Here is a 16,184-nt window from a genome sequence, read left to right as displayed (position 1 = left end):
CAGTAAAAAAAATGTATCCCAAAACTTAGTGCTGTATTTTTTTAGAATCAGGAGTAGGTTATGCCACAAAATGATCTAATTTTATGGCATTTTGCAATAACCTCCATTATAACTAAGAGGTTGAGCCCACAATGAAGAGTGTATAAGGCTTTGTACCAAAATAGAGAGTATGAGTTTTCGGGGGTCAATTTTGAATGGCTGACAACCTTTCTGAATTGCATGGGAGAGATATATTGTCGAGGTGCGGACCGTGACGGAAATATTGTTTGCCAACTAATTTTTCTTTCACCACGGGGCTCTAGAATCAAAAATGTAAGGGTTTTTTTCATCAACAATATTTTGACGATGCGCATTGCATAATTCGCGTCTTCACGAGTGATTTTACGATGTACCTTAACGTGTGATTTTACTCTTTTGGCGTATGAGCGTGAGAAAGTGCTCCAATGCGTGAGACTCACGCGCGCTGAATGTGTGCTCACAGCCCTGCACACATACATTTCATACATAAACTTCGGGAAAGAAGTGTTATGCAGCTCAACCTCACTTGCCATTGGGTTTTTTGAACACGATGAACAAGTGATATGGGAAAATTATACTGAAAATAGTTGTAGCCAACGGTGGAGCTATTTATACGTCAGTGGCCCAACGTTGGGTTAACAATTATGCCCAACAACAACACAATATGACCAACAGCTTAAAAACAGCAACTTCTACGATTTTATCCGCAACTCGGGAGAAAACAAACCCCGATATTAAACCCCATTATCTTTCGCGTTTTATCTGTAAAAATATGAGTTCTTATCACATTTCCTAGTAAAATATATATTCAAACCACAGATATTTCTGTGTTCAAACTGTTGCATGGTGACCAATTTCTTTCGAAATAGCTTGAGGCCATTGATAAACCACAGTTGAACCCTATAGTAATTCGAATCAATGGTAAGCTGAAACCTGTTTACGTTGGTGGCGCGATATCACGTTATGGAGTATGAAGCCAGTTTTAGTTTCGTGAAATATTTTATTTCGCAAATTTTATCTACAAAATTTGCTCAGTTTAATCAAAATATATAATTAAATAAATGGAATACAAACTTGATCAATTTCAAGATTTTTCAAAATTTAGTAAAAAGATTTACAATATCGTCGCTAAAAATTCAACTCGTAGTAAATTTGCTAAAAAAGAAGCCACCTGAAAATATTGCTTAACCAAAATGGTTATGTGGTTATATTCAGTTAGAAATTAATAATTTGTTGGAACACCCGATCACTGAACTTTCATATTCATTAGCTTCCAAAACATCGTACGATCATCGACTCACTGATCATGAATGAAATAGATACACGTAGCGTGGGCATGATTTAATCAACAGATAAAAAGTTGTATCAAAATAAAGGAGTGGCCGACGATTTTTGGATATATCTAATATTACAAAATATAATCCAAAATGTTATTTTCCTCGAGTCGAAACAATGTCAACTTAATCGTTTTCACATTTTGAAAATATTTTTATAAAAATGGTAAGGGTGAAATCAGCACGTATTGCAGGATCATCAACTTAAGGCCGTGTAAAATTAATATTTTGGTTCTCGTCCCTCCTCCTCAATTTCTGGGATTTGTCAGATTTTTTAGATTTTTTAGATTTTTCAATTTTTTAGACTTTGGAATGATTTATGAAATCTTCATACATATAAATAAGTTTATTAGAGAACAAGCATCACTTCCAAGTCTTTTTGTGGTACTCTAGGGGTTTATCCTCAGAATCTCACATTTGAAAAAAAAAAAAAAAAGGGCCCAAACGATTCCTCGAGCACTGTTGGAGAAGACCGAAAACTACTGACAATGCTAATTTTACATTGAAAAAAAAAAAAAAAAAAAAAAAAACACCTCCCTCCCTCATCAATTCATGAAAATCCTCTGGACGAGAACCAAAACATTAATTTTATACAGCCTAAGACATGCACTTTAATGTGGCGACGAAATCATACGATAAATATTGCATCAACCATCATGTGAACTGCCCCAAAATGATGATGCAAGAGTGTGAAGAATTTAGGGCCTAGCCAGGATTTATTTCGGGGAGCTGATTTTTGAAAAAATTGACCTTTTTTTGGACATTTCCCTAAAATTTTGGACATTTTCGATCAAGAAAGCAAAGAAGAACCTATTTTTTTTTCGCTCGCGACTCTCGCAAATGGGCAACTTTGGGTTATTACCTCATAAATGTAAATGCACAAAATTATAGGGTTAGGGTTAGTTTAGGGTTTAATAGGATTAGGGTTTTGATTATGATTAGGGTTAGGATTAAGTTTAGGATTAGGGTTGTACTTAGATTACACAAAATAATGTATATACATGAAAAATCGACCCAAATTTGAATGGGCCTTCCTTGACCAGTGTGGACTTTTTAGCCTTTGGTGACCTTTGTTTTTATTTTTATTAAACCTAAAAATTATAGTTACACAAGACTCAAAACCTTTAAGGTGATTATTTATCTGTTATTATGTAAAGGTGATAATTTAAAGATGATTAAGTCATTAGATTTTTTATAGGTCCCATGTAAGATTATGTAAGATGATGACTTCGGTTGTTATATAAAATAGGCCTTAAAAGGCCTAAAAGACACGTCGTTCAACATCGTCCGATCAGTGATTCACACAAGTTATTGCATAGGGCCTAAATTTAAAATCACAACACCTGGAAGGTCACGACAGGGGGTACCCATTTTGTCTTAAAAGGGTATGAATATTTGATATTGGCGCAATAAACAGGGTACCTTTTCCATTAAGATGAATCATGACATGCTGGGATCAACAGTTATTAAGAAGCAACAGAAAGTCTTAATGAAGATTTCCCGCCTTTTCGGATGTGACCGCAGACTACACTGCAGCTTGAAAAACAATAACTTTTTTTATAAAATTTTGTCATAAGGCCAAGTAAAAAAAGAAACAAGTTTCTCGTCCGGACTTTTTCAAAAAAGGAGGAGGCAGGGCTTTACTATTTACTATTTTTCAACTTTTTGCTATTTTTCCAAGATGGCCGCCATGATAAATATGGCTGTTCAATGTATATTCAGTCACCAATATTGTGTTATTTGACTATACTGATGCAATGTATGACAAAACAAATGATTTGTATCATTTTTAGTCCACTTGCTAAGCATGTTTCAAAATTCAGAAACAGTGAAAATGTACATTTGTTCAGCTTGACAATAGGCATATTCGATATACCCAATTTCCTGGTTTATATCGGTTTGAAATCAATACCGAAACCGATACCGAACATTTTTTTAAAATGTTTTCTTACCCTTACACAAACTCTAACCCACCCCAAATATACACTAACCTTTAACCTAATCCAAAACCCTTGCCCTTACCCCCAAAAGGGAATTAGGGGAGAAATTGATTTCACCTGAAAATCAGACATAATTTGATGTTTTAAAATGCATGAATGTGTTAACGTTTTAATACTTTATTTTGCCTCAATTCATCGAAATTGTTATTTTTATCGCTAACAAAATAAAAGAGCAACCTTTCACATTATTTTCGAAATTTAAATGTTTTTCTAAAATTCTAAAAATACCAAAAAAATACATTCCAGTGCAAAAGCTTTTTTCTTCTGGGTAAGAATTTTGTTCATACATGCAACAGCTTTTTATTGCACGTTAGAAATTTGATAAATAGGTCATCATATACAAAATGCATGCATGGGCCTATTTATCAAATTTCTAACCTGCAAGAAAAAAGCTGTTGCACGTAAGAAAAAAATTCTTACCCAGAAGAAAAAAGCTTTGCACTTGAATGTATTTTTTGGGTATTTTTAGAATTTTAGAATTTTTTTTTAATTTTTTTTTTTATGTGAAAGGTTTCTCCTTCCTATAATTAGCCATAAAAATTGCCATTTTGATGAGATGAGGCTAATTAAAGTAATTGAAATTTGAAACTATTAATATATTCATGCATTTACTAAGTTTAAAAGCTAATAGATCCGATTTTGGGGTGAAAAATCACTTCACCCCTAATTCCCTTTTTGGGGTTGGGGCAAGGGTGTTTTGCTAGTTGGGCTTGGGTGGGTTTGTATACATGTAGTAAGGTTTGGGGTGATTTAAAGTTTGTGCAAGGGTAGGAAAAACAGTTAAAAACTTTTTTAATTATTAAAAAAAAAAAAAAAAAATTTTTTTTTTTTTTTTTTTTTTTTTAAATTTTTTTAAAATAGTAAATAGTAAACAAAAGGAGGCGGCGGCCAAAAAGGAGGCGGGCGGGGACGAGAAACTTGTATTTTATTTTACTTGGCCTAAGAAAATCAGAATTTGGCCATTTCATATGTTTTCTGATATCAACGTGAAAAATGAGTAATTGGCACTTGCCGGTTCTTTTGCTTTTGTACGGGGCTTTTATGCAACCCCTAAGCATTAGCATGATGCTGACTATATATTCAGGAGCGGTTCAATATTTTGTGTAAACATGCAATTGGCGCCGCGTTTATTACGTTTTATATAACACAATAAACACCTATTTCAATCTTTTTGCGATAAACATGATAAAGGCTACAACACCTAGGCCTATAGGCCATAAAGTTGGCTTTAAATTGATACCCTATACTTGAAAACTCTTGAAAAAAATTGGGTAGGCCTACATTTAAATAAATAAAATTAAGTGCATTAATACTGCCCGGGCATGCGCATCTTATTCTTTTAGATTTGAAAACTTATTTGGTCAACATCGCAAATTGAGTAAAATGGATATACCTGTATCGGTTTTTGCATCTCTTCTAAGTAGGCCTAATAGTCTGCTGAGATCACTTAGCCTACCCCTTGCAAAAATAATATCAACGTGCCCCAGAATGTTTGCAAACGTGCCAGATTTTGGACTTTTGGGGAACCCAAAATTCGAACTTTATAAGTTGCATCTCGTACATTTCAGGTGATAATGAAATGTGCAAGATTAATGATTTTTATTTCCTAATAATTTTCTGGCTGAGTTTAAAGAATGCCTCAAAGTCAATGCATTCACCCGGGGATATGAGCTCCGGTTAGGTTTGGTTGCAGTAGATTTGCGTCCTTTTTTGTTGTTGCTGGGATTCATTTACATGCATTCATTCATAGGAAATCTAAACTGATGCAATGACAAGTCACTCAGGGTTCACGCGTGTATTGCACGTGATTTGAACTTGAGTAATCTTTATTCACGAGGGGTGCCTTTTGTAGAAGGGGTCAATCAAAGAGGTTTAATACATGCTATATTATTCATGTTGCTTGTTGAAATTATAGAATTTAACGTGGTTAAATCCTGCTGAAATCACCCTTTTACTTTACCAAGTCAGTATCGCGGTCAGGAACGAAAAATTGTTGGACGGGATCTTGTATGGACTATACCCCTTAAACGGGCTAACTTCGCTTGTTGACACCGCCATGTTTGGAAAATGTGCACGCACCCTGGGCTATTCCATTTACACTGCCCCATAGTGGGAATATGAATTTCAAATGGAATAAGCACATAGGCAGCTCACATTTGAAATTCATACACCCGCTGAGTGAGAAAGATTCAATCTGAATCTTCCACATAGGATGGTGTTGGTGAGTTCCCGGGGTGAGTTTCAATGGAGTTGCCTAATGTGTTCATTCCATTTTAATATATTAATACTTCCCATGTGGAACATATTTCAAGCATCTTCAGGGGGAGTGTGGATTTTGAATGGAATAGCCCAATTTGATTAAGTTCATCTGACATTCAACTTGCAGAAAGTCAACAAAATATACGTTTGAGACGGACCCTTTTTGTATCAACCAATGTGTCCCTGTATGATTAAGAACTGTCGCATCCCGTAACTGCATCTTAAAATAGCTACTGAATATCCGGCTTGTATAGAGCGACGTCAAATCAAATAAAAAATGTATATAGAAACTGAATATACAAATTGTACTTTTACAAGGTCGAGGCCATTTCGAGAAATAATACAAAATATTGTTTTTAGTTTTATATTAATTTTAATGAGCTGCATTTCCCATTTTGCATCTTCATGTCATTGTATAGCGTATCCCTATAAAATTGTGTTTAGGCCATCCATATTTTTTTAGTTAAAGCATGTAAAGAGTGACGATATGCATAAAAACAACTGAACAGGTGTTTATGTGTTTGTTTGTAGGGGTCCATGGATGGGGGTGGGGTGGATGGGGGTGGGGTGGATGGGGTGGGTAATGGGTATCGGTTATCGTATTAATCAAAAACTAGCAGACAAAAATAGAGAAAACAAATATTTTGAACAAATTGTGTAAAATAACACACAAAGCATAACTTTAAGACAGCTTCAAAACGCCCACACTTATGACTGATTAATTTTAATTTTAATGAACGCAAAATGCTTCCAAATTCAGTGAAAACAGCTTGGACTGAACTTCGGCCAACATGTGTAACAGGAAGCGATAGCAGATGAATGGAATGAGTGGCGCAAATTGTCAAAATAATTATCATGATTTATGAATGATATCATTTACGTACATAATGACATTGTTACAGATATGTTTTTCTTTTTGTGCAGCCAAAAGATGTCTGTATGAGGGAATAATCGCTGCCATGAGTTAGAATATGTTTATTATTAAAACTGTTGACATGTTCATGGTGTAGCATTTGTATTTACAACCAACATCATCGATAGTCATATTGTAACATTTACCGAGGATGATACCCTCATCAAGTATGGTCTACAGACTTTTTTGTTTCTACAAAGAACCCCATTGGCTTTCGATGGGGTTCTTTGTAGAACCAAAAAAAGTTCTTTGGCCAAGACAATGGTTCTTTTTAGAACCATAAGCTTGAAGAACCTTTTAGGAACCATTAAGAAAGAAAAAAGTTTCTTTATCCAAGAAAATGATTTTTAAGTACCAAAAAGGGTTACCACTACTTGTTACTTTCCTTAACTTTGTGATGAGTCCCTGAATTAATTAATTAGAAGATTCCCAGGTCTATTTAAATCTTTAAGGTTCTTTAATAGAACTTTTAAAGGTTCTTTATAGAACCTTATCACTGCTTAGGATTCTGCATACAGGACAAAAAAGGTTTTAAGTTGCACCATTTTTCTAAGAGTGTATAGGTGCAAGAAAGGCCTATAACGGCAATAGCTGCCATGTCTTTTTTTACAAGTAGAATGTACAAAGTGTCTATAGGGCAGCTATTGCCTTTCTCGTATAAACTCTCGATAATGTTTGTATGGGTGTGTTCTTTGAAAAACCAAACCAGCGTGTCCCGAACAGATTCTGGCACTCTACCAAGTTGAGTATTAGTCCTTCCGCAAACTGCTGCAGAACAGAAGGAAATTAATGAAAATATGATTGAAGCTTTGCTTCATTAATATTAACAGATTTTAGGACTGATTTGTATATAGATAAACATGGGGAAAATGCGGGGGAAATTGTTGCTGAATTATCATGGGTTGGCTACAATGATTTGCATTGTCTGGTTTCACGTTCACCTGTCTCTTTATCACTGTTTATGATATTTTTGTCATTCCATATTTCGCGTTATTATACCGTAAACATTCGACAATAAGCATGTGTGACTATAAAGTGTATAGGCCTACGGTTTGTTCGGACAAGAACAAATTTTAAACTGTAGTTTATTAAACTTTTTCATTTTGTTTTTAATTTATTAACATGCTTAATATTGAATTTTTGTCAAGTTTTCCAAAATATTTTTCCAAGTTTATATACGAACGTAAACATCAAGATTGAAACATGTACTTTGTTTCTTCACAGCACATGCAGTTCACACAAAATCATTGTGTTGTTGACCTAATTTTTTTAGCCAAGCCCTGCCGTTACGCCAGTGGTGCGGGCCCCAGTTTAACATCTCATCAACACTGTTTCATTGTCCCCGAGCTACGCCCCTGAAAGGAAGGAAAATAAAATATAATAACAAATAAACTATGTTAACAGAAAAATAGTTTAAAATAAACCAGGTTAACAATCAAAATTAAAATCTGAATTAAAAGTGAGTTGATAATAATTAGATCTTAATGATGTTAATAACATCATCAAGAAGAAGAAAGAACAGCAACAATGACAGCAACAAAGCTTGGACGGTATTTTATTTCAAAATTTAGGCCTACACCCTGATGATTGAAAACGCGAGCTCCTGTAAAGAATATCAGTATAAAAATATAAATTGTATTTGTTTTTGTCAATCCCGACATATTATCATTCAGTTAAGATTATCTTTATTAGAAATAATTTTGTTTTGATCCGCTAATAGTTTTTTCCTCGTGAATAATGTTTCTGGTTGAATTATTTTCACTGTTGAACCCATTTTACTTTGCTTATAAATTATATAGAAAGCCTTTGAGTTGTTCACGAGCTTCAATTTGCTAAATGAGTTAATGACTGTAGCATCGGAAACTTCATAAATATTATTCTTATGAAAATTAATATTTTATGTTCTATATCCATTATGATTAGTTCAGTTCATTAGTTGGTTCCGAAACAGTGGGCTATATAACCACACAGCAGGATGCTGGTAAAGGGTTGAGTATAGAAATAATTAACTAATTTGCTGACCTAAATACCTTAGTTTAATGAAATAATAAGTTGATATTTTTTAGAACTATACCCAGCAGAATTACATGTTAATAAATGAAGTTAATTCAAGCAATGTGAAATTAAGTTGAAACTTGGAAAGAAAAGAAAAATAAGACAAAACTGACGTGAAACCCCTTTAATTACTTGTACTTGTTGCTGTAAATTAAGTGTTCGTACGAATTTAGCACTAAATATCGCTTCTATTTAGATTTTGTAGAGCGTTTTTTTTTAACAACTTTTTTTTTTAAAGTAAAATTATAGAAATAATAGGGACAGATGTTTCTTTGGAAACTAAAGTCGGCAAATGATGGCGCTATATACGGACAAAACATGGTGTATATTTTCTTTTCGTTGTAAAACTCCATCAAATCATAATTTAATTCTTTGGAAACTAAGCCGACACATGATATGATGTGTTTTTTTTATGATGGCGCTATCTACTGACAAAACGCAGTGTCGTCATGGTAGTAAAATTAAATTAAAGTTGCAGAATAATTACACGGCGCGGCCAGGACAGCAAACTGGCACTCTGCCAAACTCGCGGCATTCATTACTTTGTGAGAACGTCAATAGATTTAAACAAATAAAAATACAAACACCAACAAAAACAACAAGCTGGGTATAATTTGCAGGTGCTTTCGATAATTGATCAATTCATTTAGGTGATGCACATGATACACGCAGAATATCCGACGTGTTCAATCATTACACGGATGTCTTTTTGAATAGACTCTTTCCCTTCAAAGGAGAGAGACTCATGTTTAGGGTGTTTTTTTCAGACCTATAGGAAAAATTAATAGCCCTATAATTTTTCCTATAGGTCTGAAAAAAAAACCCTAAACATCGAAGCTAAGTGAGGAGGGCCGATTACATTATCCATCCCCACGTCAAAAAGTGGGGAAGATAATATCCCACCCCAGGATCTAGTACCATATGGAGAATGCTGGAGGAGAGAGGGACCTGGACCTGGTCAGCTGGATGGAGGGAGCGCTGAGGGGAGTAATTATAGTTTTAAGGAGAAATAAGCGCGTGTTGACATTGGCTCACAGCCCACTCTTAAAACCACGTGATGTACGTTGTTTTGTTATTGATAGTCAGTTCAACATCATGCCATCATTGCCATGTGAGCAATGAGGATGTGTCATATCATCCGAATCTTACAATCATCACTATAGTTTGCTCATGAAATATTAACAATAATTCAACAACATTGACATACGTTTAATGATACTGTATGCCTATAGCAGCAGTATGTATGATAGAAGCCCCACAAGTCTGTCTTTGAGAAGCACCATGTATTTAATGTAAACGCACATAGGCAATGTTATGTGACGCCAAACAATACAATTTTTTACCGTTTTAGGTTCTTTTAATTCAACATTCACGTTAGCCCCGGGACATTAGCAGAAAGTAAAACACTGTTTATTTCCAGGATTTGTGCTTACTGTGACTGTCCACTCTTTACTTAGACAAAAAGGTTCCTGGCTGTCCTGTGTGTACAGAACTCTCCAGAGAAAGCGGTTCTTGAACATTAAAAGAACTCGAAAATTATTAAAGTTGGCAAATGAGCTGCTGAACTGCACTCTCAGAACATTGGTTAAAAATTTTAACCAACCATGTATTTACAGGTGAACAGCCCAACAGTTGGTTATATTGTTAACCAACCAACATTGACCAACTACTGGTTAACATTACGGTAACCAACCAGTTGGGCAAAGCATGTTGGGCAAAATATAACCAATAGTTGGTTAAACACTATGAATGGGAAGTTCATTTCATTGTTCATATTTTAACCAATTGGAGACATTTGAAGGTAGGAAATTATATAAACATTTTATCGGGTATAACACTTAGTTTAAGTGTGTGCTAGGCCAGACTGTGAGCAAGACTTACGATGCTTTATCGACGACAGCGTCCACCACAACCGGTAAGCTTAAGCTTAAGGTGGTACGAAAGGCAAAATCACTTTGACTTGTTGCAGAGAGATATGCAAAATAATCTTAATTCCAAAATTTGAGCCAAATCGGACAAACGGTTTTTGAGATATTGCTGTTGAAAGATTCTTTGTATTCTATTGTTTTTGCCAATATATTGATGAAAGTAATGAGGAAAATTGGCAAAATGTGCTCATTAATATTAATTTTGCCAATATTTTCCCAATATTTTATGAATAAACCTTCATACTACTTTTACCTTTAAAATTTTGACCTGAAACTTTGCCAATGTGTCTCTATGACCTAAACCTTTAACATGTGATTTTCCCGCCCATCTAATTTGCATATTTGCATAATTAATTAGCTTTAAGTATAATGCTAATTAATTATGCAAATATGCAAATTAGATTTGTTAATGTTTTAGGCCATAGAAACACATTGGCAAAGTTTCATGTCAAAATCATATAAAATAAAAGTAGTATGAAGGTTTATTCATAAGATATTGGTATAATATTGGCAAACATGAATATTCATGAGCACATTATGCCAATTTTCCTCATTAACTTCATCAATATATTGGCAAAAACAATAGAATACAAAGAAACTAAAACATGTATATCTTGACAACCGTATGTCCGATTTCCTTCAAACAAAAACTATTTTGCTCAGTGTATTTAGCTTAACTTATTCAATCTATTCAAATGGTTCTAAATTCAGTTTCTGTTTTCCAGAAACATCGTTTCGAACCCCCTTAAGCTTACCGGTTGTGGTGGTAGTTGTCGTCGATAAAGCAACGTAAGTCTTGCTCACAGTCTCGGCCTCACACACACTTAAACTAAGTGTTATACCCGATGAAATGATATAGGCTACTTTATAATATAATTTCCTACCTTCAAATGTCTCCAACAGATCTTCAAGACCCCGATCCACAGCTTTGCAGCAAGCAACTCATATCGGCCATCTTGTTTTCTGAAATGCATTTTTGCCCAACACAATGACCAATCACAGTTCGCAAAGGAACACCATGTGACCATGGTTGGGAAAAACCATACTTTGCCCAACTTTATTGGCGGGAAAATGATATTTTTTACCAAGGTTGGTTAACTTTTAACCAACATTGTGTAAATACCATATTGACAGGTTTGACCAACCATGTATTAAACTGTATTTTGCCCAACTTCAAGAATCTTTACCATTGTTGGGCATTTTTTAACCAACTGTTTTCTGCCCATTCAGTTTTTATCCAATGTTCTGAGAGTGTGCGACTGAAATGTTTGAAATCTATAGTCATCTTACTATAAATAGGGGAATGTTGTATCTATCTATCTATCTAACTATCTATCTATCTATGTGCATAAAGGCTCCGTCAGTTTCAATCCAAAAGACGCCAAATTCATACGGGAGATCAAGGACTATACCGAGACGGTAATGCGAAAATTTGGTTGAAAACGGTCAAGAATTGGCCTCAAAATCAGTGAAAATGTGGTCCGTTGCTATACTAGGTAAACAAAAAAAGGAGTCAGTTACTAAGCTAGCCCTGCGCGTCGCACGGGCGTATCTAATGCCAAGTTGCTTGCGTAGCGCAGCGATACCGCGCGGGTAACGCAGCACTACGCCATGGCACGCGTAAACGACGCAGAGACACGTAATGAATGATATTACGGGTGAACGACCGTAGCGTAATAAATACGGGAAAAAGATGTGTGTTAAAAAGTACAAACAACATGAAGAGGTAGGCCTACTATAAATAAAAAAGAAAACAAAATGAGGACAAACAGGCTGTACGAGTATGTGGGTTATCGGCCCATGTAGAAGAAACTAAAAAGAAAGAAAGAAGTTAAAACAGAAACGTAGGCTTAAGGAGGGTCAGGTTCAGAAAAATAAAATTTACCTTTTCAATGATTCTACCTGTTCAGTAATTCCTCCTGTTTTAGTGAACGCTCCCATTTACTCACCTAGCGGGGACCCGCGCGTAGCGCGGGTGTCCCGCTAGTTTATACAATTTTCTTTGCTTTTCTTATACTGTATATGCATAATGAGTTCAAACTCTGATCTTTTTTGATCAAATAAGGCAGTTTGGAAGATGATCATTGCCCTTCTTTAACCATGTTAACATATAATTGTTATGATAGGCCTACGTGGCAGATTAATTTGATGTGCGTCGTGTGGCACCCTGCTCATGGAAAACGCACATTGCTATCGTGAATGTCTACACAAAAATGGGAGCTGTCTCTATCGTGTCTATCGGACACCCTTCTCTTTCTCTCTCGAAGCAGTTCGGAACTGAAGACAATGATAGCATTGGTCAAGGTCTAGTATATCCTTGTAAGCTCAAGGAAAAATAGTGTGCTGCGGTCGGCAACACACTAAAGATATCAACGTGCTGGGATGTATATTTATTACATTAATTCATTTTTACTATTGTGTTTAAAAAGGAAATGCATACGCGAGTGCAATCTAATCCAATACAGGCTTGTAATTGGTCAAGTAATTCTTGAGATATGCTCTGTAGGAATTTGATAATAAAATGTCGGTCACTTGCGCTCTGTATATAAAATGCAGTACACTCAACTTCTTGATATTTGTGATATTGAGGTCAACTTCTATGACAGCATCGTCCTTCCACTTACTACTTGCCTTGGCTCAGATACACGTCCGAGTAACCAGGTGCACTTTGTGGCAGCATGCATGGGGATATTCATGATTTTAGTATTGTGTAAAATAATCAGTATACCATTTATATTACTATATATCACAATTAAATTAAGAAGGTAAAGTCCAGCGTAATCTGAATGACCAACAAGAATTAATTGTTTATTTATAAGACGCAATTAAACCCATGAAAAAAAGAAGCAATCTTGTGTATGGCAAGGCTGAAACGCTGGTCATTTGACCCATTTATCTCAGCAAGAAAGAGCATATCGACCTTTGAAGTGTCCTGGATGACCACTATGAATTAATCAGGCTAAACACCCCTAGGAGTATAATTGAATAAGCACTATATGTTATGTTATGAAAATATTATTAATATCGGGGCCTTACCCTTACACCGCAATGGCAAATCCCGGGGCAGATCGGTGTAATGAAGATGACTTGGTTCAGTGCCATGCCGATTGACTTCTGGCACATGCATTACTAATAACATACATGTATGTCTTCCAGGCAGTGGCGCAGCCAGCACTTTTTCAGGGGTGGACCCGGGGGGGGACAAAAGGGGGGAGGGAGGGGGCAAGGCAACTTTCAAGGGGGGGATTTTGATGAAAATGGTCAAAAATGGGCTGAAAGGGCTAAAAATCTCGCAGATATCATCAGGGCAGGACGGCGGTGACAGACAGCATCTGGCTAAATCAGGTATTTTAGTATAATGAACGTGATCGACTGTATTATCAAGTAAAGCTGCATTTATATTAGGATTGCAGGTCATGGTCATGTTCGTAAGGTCATGGTCAAGGTCACAATGCAACGATGAGTTGTCTATTTCGTCCTAGACATCGATCATCCCACTCACCTACAGCACAGATCCTCACACACTTAATGTTTTTGAACCGGATAAACGTGTTATAAACGCGTTTTGGTTATGGTAAACACGTTTTAATAAACATTTAAATGCCGGAGTAGGCCTATATTAAGGTCATGAAAACATTTTTAAAATGTTTGATATGAAACAGTCTACATTATACAACATCATTTTAAAATGTTGTCAAAATGGTATTACTAAATTTTTTGGGGAAACATTTTGGCAAAATATTTTACCAAAATGAATACTTAATAACATTATGTTTTGCATTTAAGTTTTCAAAAATGTTTTCAAACTGTTATACGTTTTATACCCTCGATCTATACAACCCGACTTTTAAAAGTCTTGTATTTTCGCGGGGGAGGCGGCGAAGCCGAAAGTGCTTTTAAATAATGGTTTGATTTCGTAGGACATATGTTTCCTAATGGACACATTATAATATCAAAATGTTCAGAAGAATTTGGAGAAGCTATGTTGTCAAATATGACGTCACAAGTCAACTCTTAAAACATACTGACTGACCCTCGTATGTGCACTACTTCATCAATGACGTAGCCTATATGCAGTGTCAGTGATTACAGACAGCACAATAATGAAGGTACCAATTTGGTCATCCTGTATAGGGCCTATATATACGTCGTAAACAAAGATAAACAATGTCAAAAAATAAAACCAACAGCCAATCATGTACCCTTTAATTCTGATGTAAGACCTCATTCAAATAAATATTTATGTATGCAAAAACAAAAACAAAAAGAGAAAAAAAGGTACTTCCCACACCGGGAATCGAACCCGGGCCGCGGCGGTGAGAGCGCCGAATCCTAACCACTAGACCATATGGGAGGTTGCTTGAAACAGTGATCTATAGGGCTCTATAAAGGCTAGACTAAAAATAATGTCATCCAATGCTCTATCTACTGAAGATAGCATGAATTTGCTATGCAGAATGCAGATTGCATAGGAATTCTTATTAAATGAGAGCAAAGGAAATTCATACATATGACAAAAACAAGTACCAAAACAAAAATAAGAATGAAATGAGACCAAGTTTGAAAACAAATGAAGAATAGTTTTCAACTTTGGGCTTCGTTTACGTTTTAACATTTGTACTAATCCAGTTTGACGGTGAAACATTCATTGTACATCATACGCAAACAAATACACATACAACTTTTCCCTATTCATAGTATGATTAAGAAAATTTAATAATGTATACTGTGATAACTGAAAAATTGTGGCTCCAGTCATCCCATTCGCCTCAATTATCATATACATTATTACCGTCCAGTGATGAGCATCTCCCATCACGTTCACATTGAAGGTCATTTCATCGGCAGGATCTTGCTAAGCCACACACGTAATAGTTTTATGACATCACTATCCCAAGAACTACGAAAACAAGACGTGTTTGTACTTATTTGAAAAGTAGATATCAAGTATACCTACAAGTACAAGTATACCTCGTATGAACTGATTGTGTAATTACACATTTTGGATTTTAACTTGTTGTTTACCAATGAAGGGAAGTACGGAATTGGTTAAAAACATGTAAACAAAATGGCCTTGTAAAAAAAGGGGAAAAGGCATCGATCATGTCGATGTGTACGATAATTCTTAGAAGACATGCAGATTACAGAAACAAATTATTATGATGGCATTGGCCGTTGTAAGGTCATGCATTGACCGTTATAATTGTATAAGGTAACTTATGAAAAAATTTGACTAATCAAGTTTGAAATGCTTTTCACCGATGATGAAAAACAAAACACTATGCAATAGCTTATAGAAAAAGCTACTCGTAAATGAGACATGGCACGCGATACCGTAAGTGATAAATAAATATTAGTAAGCATTAAAATTAACTATTATATATACGGTTGTCAATTTCTCATATTTGAACTGTTCGTGAGTTTGTATATAAAACTGTCTTGTCGTGTTTTGAACGTTTTTCGTTTCACTTTTATTTTGTCGGTTTTGTTTTTCATTTGTATGACGTGCTTCGGTTTCACGTGAAAAGGTCCTTTACATTATGAACAGCACCATTATGTGGGCAGCTAGAGTAATGCAAATTTGATAGTAACGCGCGCTTGCCATGACACGGGTGCACTCTCAAAATAACTTTTCTCAGCTATCACGGTAATACCAAATTGTATACTTAGTATATCC

The 16,184-nt window shown here is 35.4% G+C and overlaps 1 non-coding gene across 1 annotated transcript; it reads right to left on the bottom strand.

Annotated features, from left to right (window-relative positions):
• Positions 1–14,789: 14,789 nt before the first annotated feature.
• On the bottom strand, positions 14,790–14,861 carry Trnae-cuc (transfer RNA glutamic acid (anticodon CUC)). Its single transcript has one exon. It is a non-coding gene; the product is annotated as a tRNA-Glu (tRNA).
• Positions 14,862–16,184: the final 1,323 nt, after the last annotated feature.

The sequence above is a fragment of the Amphiura filiformis genome, chromosome 19 (assembly GCF_039555335.1).
Source record: "Amphiura filiformis chromosome 19, Afil_fr2py, whole genome shotgun sequence".
Taxonomy (NCBI): Eukaryota; Metazoa; Echinodermata; class Ophiuroidea; order Amphilepidida; family Amphiuridae; genus Amphiura; species Amphiura filiformis.
This window is presented reverse-complemented; position numbering and strand designations above follow the sequence as displayed.